Source organism: Dasypus novemcinctus, chromosome 10, assembly GCF_030445035.2.
Source record: "Dasypus novemcinctus isolate mDasNov1 chromosome 10, mDasNov1.1.hap2, whole genome shotgun sequence".
In the NCBI taxonomy this organism is placed as follows: domain Eukaryota; kingdom Metazoa; phylum Chordata; class Mammalia; order Cingulata; family Dasypodidae; genus Dasypus; species Dasypus novemcinctus.
The window spans coordinates 31,265,424-31,272,985 of NC_080682.1; the positions used below are offsets into that span (position 1 = coordinate 31,265,424).

The 7,562-nt window shown below is 34.6% G+C and overlaps 1 pseudogene; it reads right to left on the reverse strand.

Moving 5' to 3' along the window:
• Positions 1–529: 529 nt before the first annotated feature.
• LOC131280175 (olfactory receptor 5L1-like) lies at positions 530–1,438 on the reverse strand (annotated as a pseudogene).
• Positions 1,439–7,562: the final 6,124 nt, after the last annotated feature.

Here is a 7,562-nt window from a genome sequence, read left to right on the forward strand (position 1 = left end):
GAAGCGCACTTAAAAGTTACAGGAAGAATTTGATGGAAAATGGTTATATCTTAGAGTCATTATGAAGATATGAAGTAACAGATAAAGCTGGAAAGGTCAGAAATGCTGCTACTGATGATAATGTCAATACAAACTTTTAAAATATAAGTCTTGTAGAACATAGGAATGCAGGTTTGAAAAAAATCATAGTTTTCATTATGGATACAGAAATAAAATATAATTGTCATAGTAATGTTCATTAGATTTATGAAAGTTTTAAGGCAAATTAAAGCTTGTATCCTAGCATTGCATTTTCTGTACTCAGTTAAAACAAAACAAATTGAAGAATAGAAAATATGGAATAAGCATTTTGAAATATGGTCAAATCTACACTTTGAAATTGAAAATGCATAAAATTTGCTAACCAAAAAGATCCATTCAAAACCAATTAATAATTTACTCTTCTCTCTACTCTAACAGCTGAACCCACCTACTCACCCTTTCACCACCCTGCATGTAGGAATCCTGAGTCTATTTAAAACAAAGGACTCTAAGAAGCTATTTTGGAGCCTAACATTTTCCTGAGAGCTGCTTTCACATTCTTGTTCCTCAGACTGTAGATCAGGTGTTCAGCATGGGAATCATTACAATATAGAACACCATGGCCACTTTATCAGTTCCCAGACTATAGCTAGAAAAAAAGGATTGTTCCATGTAAGACAATGATGGCTGTGAAGTGGGAGGCACAGATGGAAAAGGCTTTGTGTCTTCCTCCTGCAGAACATGTCATGTGGATGGTGATGAGAATAAACAGATAGGAGGTAAGGATGACCAGGATGGTGATGATCACATTGAAATTGGTCACAACATGCACCAGCATTCCATTTACAGACACATCAGATCAGGGAAGAGATAAGATAGGGGGTAAATTACAGAAGAAATGATAAATCACATTTATCTATATGATGGGATCACATTCAAATGTGAATCAGAGAAGACACTGTTCCATAGATGTAGCAGGCAGGCACCAGTCCCAAACAGAGCTTCAGGGACATGATCACCATGTACAGCAATGGATAAAAGATTTCCACAAAGTGGTCATAGACCATCACAGCCAGCAGGATGACCTCCATGATGACACATGTGCAAAACAATTTGCATTGTACAGTGCATCCCAGGAAGGAACTGGCATCTACCTCATTTAAAATATTGGTCAGCATCTTCAGCACAGTTGTGGTAGAGTAGCAGAAATCCACAAAGGACAAGTGACACAGGAAAAAGTACACGAGGGTGTGCAGCTGACAGCTGACCTGGATCACAGTGATCATGCCTAGGTTGCCCATTACTGTGACTCCACATATGAGAAGGAAGACCAGGAAGAGGAGAACACAAGCTCAGGGAAGTCTGACAATTTCACAAGAATGAATTCTGGCACAGTGCTGCAGTTTCTCTTGTCCATGTCACCCCTTCATTTGGGGTTGGAGAAAAATCGGAAAACTAAACTAGAAGTCATTTTCCATCATAAAGTTCTAATATGGGTTTTTGCTCTTCCCTAAAAATGGACATGAGAATATTAGGAGAATTAGTTTTGAGAAGATATAGGACATCGATTTTGTGAAATTTAGGAATATTGAAATTGGAGGTACATTAGGCTCAGTTTAGTTCACAGATCACACAGAAACATTAAAATTATTGACATCTACAGAATCATGTAAGATTCTTTAAACTAATCTTCCACACTATAGGGACATTCAATCATTAGGAAGAAGTTAAAATATTATTTAATTTGCTTTATTGTTCCATGGTTTCAAATCCACTTCAAGTCCACTAATACTGTAAATGAACAGATATATTAAGATACAACAAAAAGAGAGAGCAACCTAAAATTCTGGGTGATCTGGGAAGTCTAAGAGGGCAAATGTGGCTCTTGCAGTGATATTTCTCTCTGACAGAAACTTATTTCCTGTTCTTTCAATCTGAGAATGAATCTTGAAAATAAAATATTAAGGATCATGATGCATATGTGAAGCATGGGTAATTATCCCATGTGTAGAGTATAAGATGAGACAAAATTGTCCTCTCAGATAATGCTGATAGGTGTTAAGTATCCAAGACAGGACTATCAGAAATAGAATACTAGCTAATTTTACTTTCTCAAGAATTGTAAAACTTAAATCTTTTCATGTTCTGAAATATAACTTTTTAAGATTTTAAAGTATAGTAATTATTAAATCACATAATTCAGATAGTGACATGTAATCAAATTTTGATGTAAGACATTCCAATTTTACTGAATTTCATGAGTTTTGGAAAGAAAATGAAAGAAATATTTATGTCTTTCCTACAAAAACAATTGAAAGTGGAAATATCTAAAGTAAATTCTGCAATTAAAACTAATTTCTACATAGTGAAGATATGCTTATATAGTGTGATAAAAGAATAGCCCTTTTTACAACATTAAATTCAGACTTGAAACAACAGTTTAGCACTTTCTCAGTGTTTCTCTTTTAGACCAAGTAAATCAGACATCAAGTCAATATTGCTTTACATTTTTCAAAAATATATATCTACCAAATGCCTTTCTCTACAAGTCTGCAAATGGAAATCCAGGTAAGACATGCTTTTCCAAATAAAGTAAAGATAGTAGATAATCAACCTACAACTGAAACTCAGATCCCTCTACTTAGAGACATGTATCCATCTCTCTATGTTGAGCTGATTGGAGTAAGATATTAATATTTTCATTTTGTAAAGATCACATCTTCAAAGACTCTATTTTGCTAATTCTTTTGACCACTTATAAGACAAACTTTAGAATATAAAACTATAGAAATTAGTCCAATGAAAGTATTTGGTGTCACAGTATGTCAAGATGAAACATTGCGGAAAGGAATTTAGAGAAATGGATTAAATATGGTAAAATGTATTAACCTTTCACAAAGTCACATACCTTTTCTACGCCCTTCAATAATCTCTCCACTCAAGGCATCTAGAATGCACATTGTATAGCTGTAGTACTTGTAAGAAGATGGATGAGAATTTTAAGGTGTTAGCATAATTTAAACACGCTTACTATAAAGGAGTTCTTAATACAGAAAGAATGATGGCATTTCTCAGTTTGGTGCCTAGCTAAGTTTGTCAGATATAGTATAAACAGATAATGAATTGTTTTGGTATAAGTATATCCCAAATATTACATGAAACATACTCATTTAAAAATGTTTTCAATATTTATTCAAAGTTCAAATTAAAAGTGTGTTCTAGTTTTATTTGCTAAATCTGGCAACAGTGAGCCCAGAACACTGCCACTGAGAATCTCAGGGTCACCAACTCAAAGGCCAGAACTTTCCTCATTTTAGTACTGTAAATTCATATCAAGAATTCCCTTAGTCAGAATCCTAAAATGAAGATTTCTTCCTTTATTTTTCTTTTGGTAGGTCATCTCTGATTCTGCAACCCAAGAGACAGACTCCAGATGTCCCAACACTGAAGGCCTGGGGTCCCATGCAAAGATGAGGGCTCTCAGTGGTCCTATCTGCTCCTTATCCAAGGATTTAAGGATAAATCAGAAGACATTCATGTCCAGACAATAGTCATTATTATAAAATTCCTTCTTAATGAATTTTTCTGGGTTTCTCAACCTCAGTGCTATTGATAATTTGGAATGGAAAACTCTGTTGTGAGGAACTGTCCTTGCATTATAACATGTTTAGCAATGTCCTTGACCTGTACCCACTAGATGCCAGTAGTAGCATCCCACTACATCATTACAGTGAAAAATTCCTCCAGGGCGATGAAAGAATAGATGGAACACAGGGCATTTGTAGGGCATTGGAATTGTTCTGCATGATAGTGCAATGACAGATACAGGTCATTATGCACTTTGTCAAAACCTAAAAAGTGTATGGTGCAAAATGTAAATGATAATGTAAACTACCTACCATGGTTAGTAGTAATGCTTCATATTTGGTTATCAATTATAACAATTGTACCATACTCATGTAAAATATTATTAATAGGTGAAAACAGAAAAGTAGAGGATGGGGTATATAGAAATCCCCTATATTAGTTATGTGACTTTTCTGTAACCTAAAGATTCTTTGAAAAGAAAGTGAAAAAATTAAGACACTGAAGAAATTGTCATGGCAGGTAAAAGATAACAGATCTTGTAGTGATAAAAGACAGCACAAATTTTTAAAAATTTTTATTTGTTATTTTTTTTCCACTTTTAATTGTTTCAATTAAATTTTTTGGCTTGTTTTTGGGGAGGGTTTAGATTGCAGAAGGGTGGCAGCTGTGACAGAGAAAGATCACTGGTGATAGGGGATGTGTGAAGAAGAGTTCACCTGGGATATTCGTCTATGGAATATGTATGTGTTCAAGTGGTCATCGGCTATTATTTCAGTAGGTGAAGACCCACAATAGCAACAAGAATATTGAATTCCCATCCTGGGGATGGGAATCCTGCTACATTCTCTAATATAGTGGCAAGAGGGGAGATATTAAATACAAATGGGTTCTTGTAGCTAAGAGATTTCAAAGTGAATCAGAAGGTCATTTCAGGCGTTATGCTAGTGCATATCTCAGGAGGATCTTACTGATTGCTACAGTAAACAGCTTTAAGCAGGCAGCATCCTGAGTACTCTAGAGATATCTAGACGCTGTAGGCAAGTCAAAGAATCCCAGGAATTTGGCTTCTTGTCAGTGGACCTTATCTTGGAATATATGTTAACTTACCTCCCCAATGTAATGGAGTTAGACTCATTTATAATTTCCCTACACCTGGCTATTATGCCACTTTTAGTTGAACCTATAATTAGAATTATACCAATTAAATATATGAACCAGAGACTTAAATCTTCAGTCAGGTCATTTGCAGGTTGGGCCCTAAATCACAGCAGATTTGCAGGCAACACCTACTCTTCAGTTTATCAGACTCTCCCAGGTAAATTGACAAAATGATGATGATGGACAATACCCATTTCAAAAACAGAGAGAATATACAGCTTTCTCAATCAGAAGTAGAATGGGAATCACCATCCCAAAATCCTCAAGATTAAGGAATGAACAAACATAAGGAAGGAATGCAACTATGGACTAAAGTAGACATATAATTATTCTAGTAATAGAAGAACTGTTAACACTGATATGCAGACAGTGTTCACCAGAGTTTCTGAAGGGAGAGAGAGGGAAGAATAGTATAATATGGTGCATTTCTGGGATATTGTAATTGTTCTGAATGACATTGCAATGATGTGTACAGGTTATTATAAATTTTGTCAAGACCTATAAAATTGTGCAGTGCAAAGTGTAAACCATAATGCCATAATAATTAGCAGTGCAAAGTGTAAACCATAATGTAATTAGCAGTGGTTCAATATGTGTTCACCAATTGTAACAAATATACCACACTAATGAAAAACATTGTTAATGAGGAAAACTGGGGAAGTTGTAGGAGGTGGGATATATGGGAATCCATGGTATTTTCAATGTAACATTTATTTAATTTAAAGCTTCTTTAATAATAAATAAAAATGAAAAAGTGTGAGTGAATGGTAGAGCACAGATAGAACACTTAGATAAAATTATTGATTGATTTTTGAGAACTTAGTCCCCACTTACATTATGTTGTTCATTCTGCTACAAATCAATGTTTCCTCTCTTAACAAAGTTAAAATTTTAAAGTAGATTCTAACCTGGTAACATGGTCATTAACTTATTAAACAGCATTTATCGAACACCTTCTATTTGAAGATTTTGTAAGCCCAGTAACAATTAAAAAGAGGTATAACACTTTCATTTTACTCTGAATAAATTAGATGTTTCATTAAAGAAATTTGTCTAGACAGCGAAATAACCCATTGAATTGGGGATGCACATAATCACTTTTAGTTGAGAAAGACTCCTGTATTTCTTTGATTCTAGTATTTTTTAATGTTTCTGCTGTCTGAATTCAACTTACAACAAATGTGTAGATTTAATATCATATCTCTTCTACAAATGATGTCAATAAAAATGTGTTATCTGTGAATCAGGAAATGTGGTATCTAAAATCTTCCTTATAATTTCTTCCCATTTTTTAATTTGTGCCAACAACTTTTCTATGCTCTAAGATCTTATTTAGAGCTGATTTTGTTTATTTTCTTTCACCACAAGCCATGTTTTGCTCATTTCATTGGAATTTTATTAAAATACCTGCCTATTGTCCCTTGCAAAACTCTTCAAAATATTCACAGAAGCAGGGAGACACATAGTGCAGAAACTCTCAGGTTAGGACATTTCTATTTCTCCATCTCCCTGGCATTTGAGAGACCTTACATTTGAGAAGCTACACTAAGCCAGGTCCTCTCTACAAAGCTCACTAGAAAGAGTCTGCTTCATTTCCTGAAATACCCAGATATATAATGTCTGCAGTGACTGTAAATCTCCCAAAAATGATTTTTCCCATGAGAACTGTTTGATCCAAAGTCATTGTCTAGAGGTCTTATATGTAAAATGTCCAAATTCTTTCAGAATCTGAAAATTAATGCAGCTATTCTCCTAGATCTGGGAACTTGCTTGGGGGAGACATTAATACTCCTGTTTACTTCCACTCCCTGTGGAAGCTGGTCCATAGAGAATATCTGGTGCCTTAACTCCAGAGGCTCCAAGCAAGTAATTAATATTAAGTACTGTTTTCTGCTATAAATCTGGTTTCTTGGGAACCATGAAGGAAATCCACTGAGGTTTAAGCAACATTTTAGATAAAACTTAAGTAAGGGTTTAAAGGTCTTCTCACTGTTACCCATGACTTCCCAGAGATTACATAAATTGTTGTATAATGAAGAATCATAGCAGAAGTCATCTTTTTAATTTACTCAAATATAGTCCTAAAGTGTCTTCCATGTTCCTAGCCTCTGCGAAGCATAATCACACCCTTGGTGCTCTAAGCTAACTGGGGACTTGGAAAGTCCTGCTTTCAGGTCCCTCTCCTACTTAATTATGTTCTGCCAAGGGTATTAGTCACAAATTTTCTCCTCATGTACATTATGGATAGGATGATAGATGTTGAAAATTTGATTTCTGAGTGTCCTCGGAAGAAATTATATCTGGGGCTAGAACCAGTATCATTAGTTTTTTATTATTGTTGCCAACTTCCTAGGTCATTGATTAACATTTATATTTTCTATCACTCACAGCATTATCTCATCTTTTCTTTGGATTATCACATAGTTTTCAACAAGTCATCCAGAATTCTACGTTTAGTTAACAATCCATATTTCCAAAAAGTTCATGATTCTGTTTTCTGTCTTACTCCTGATATATTCTTAGATCATATTTTAATTAATTCACATTCATGCTGTTCACTAACCTCCAATTTGGAGTTCCTGCCTATAGACTTGTCCTCATACCTGTCCACCACACTGCCACTGAAATAACTATTAAAAAGAAATGAACTTACATTTATATATTGGTTTAATATGTATAAATACCTCTGGAAGGATATATTGGGAGTTTTGCATATGACTGAGAGAAAGGGAAAGAGAACCATGTGAATGCATTGCTTACTCTAAAAAATAATTAAAGAAGTGTAAACTAAATTA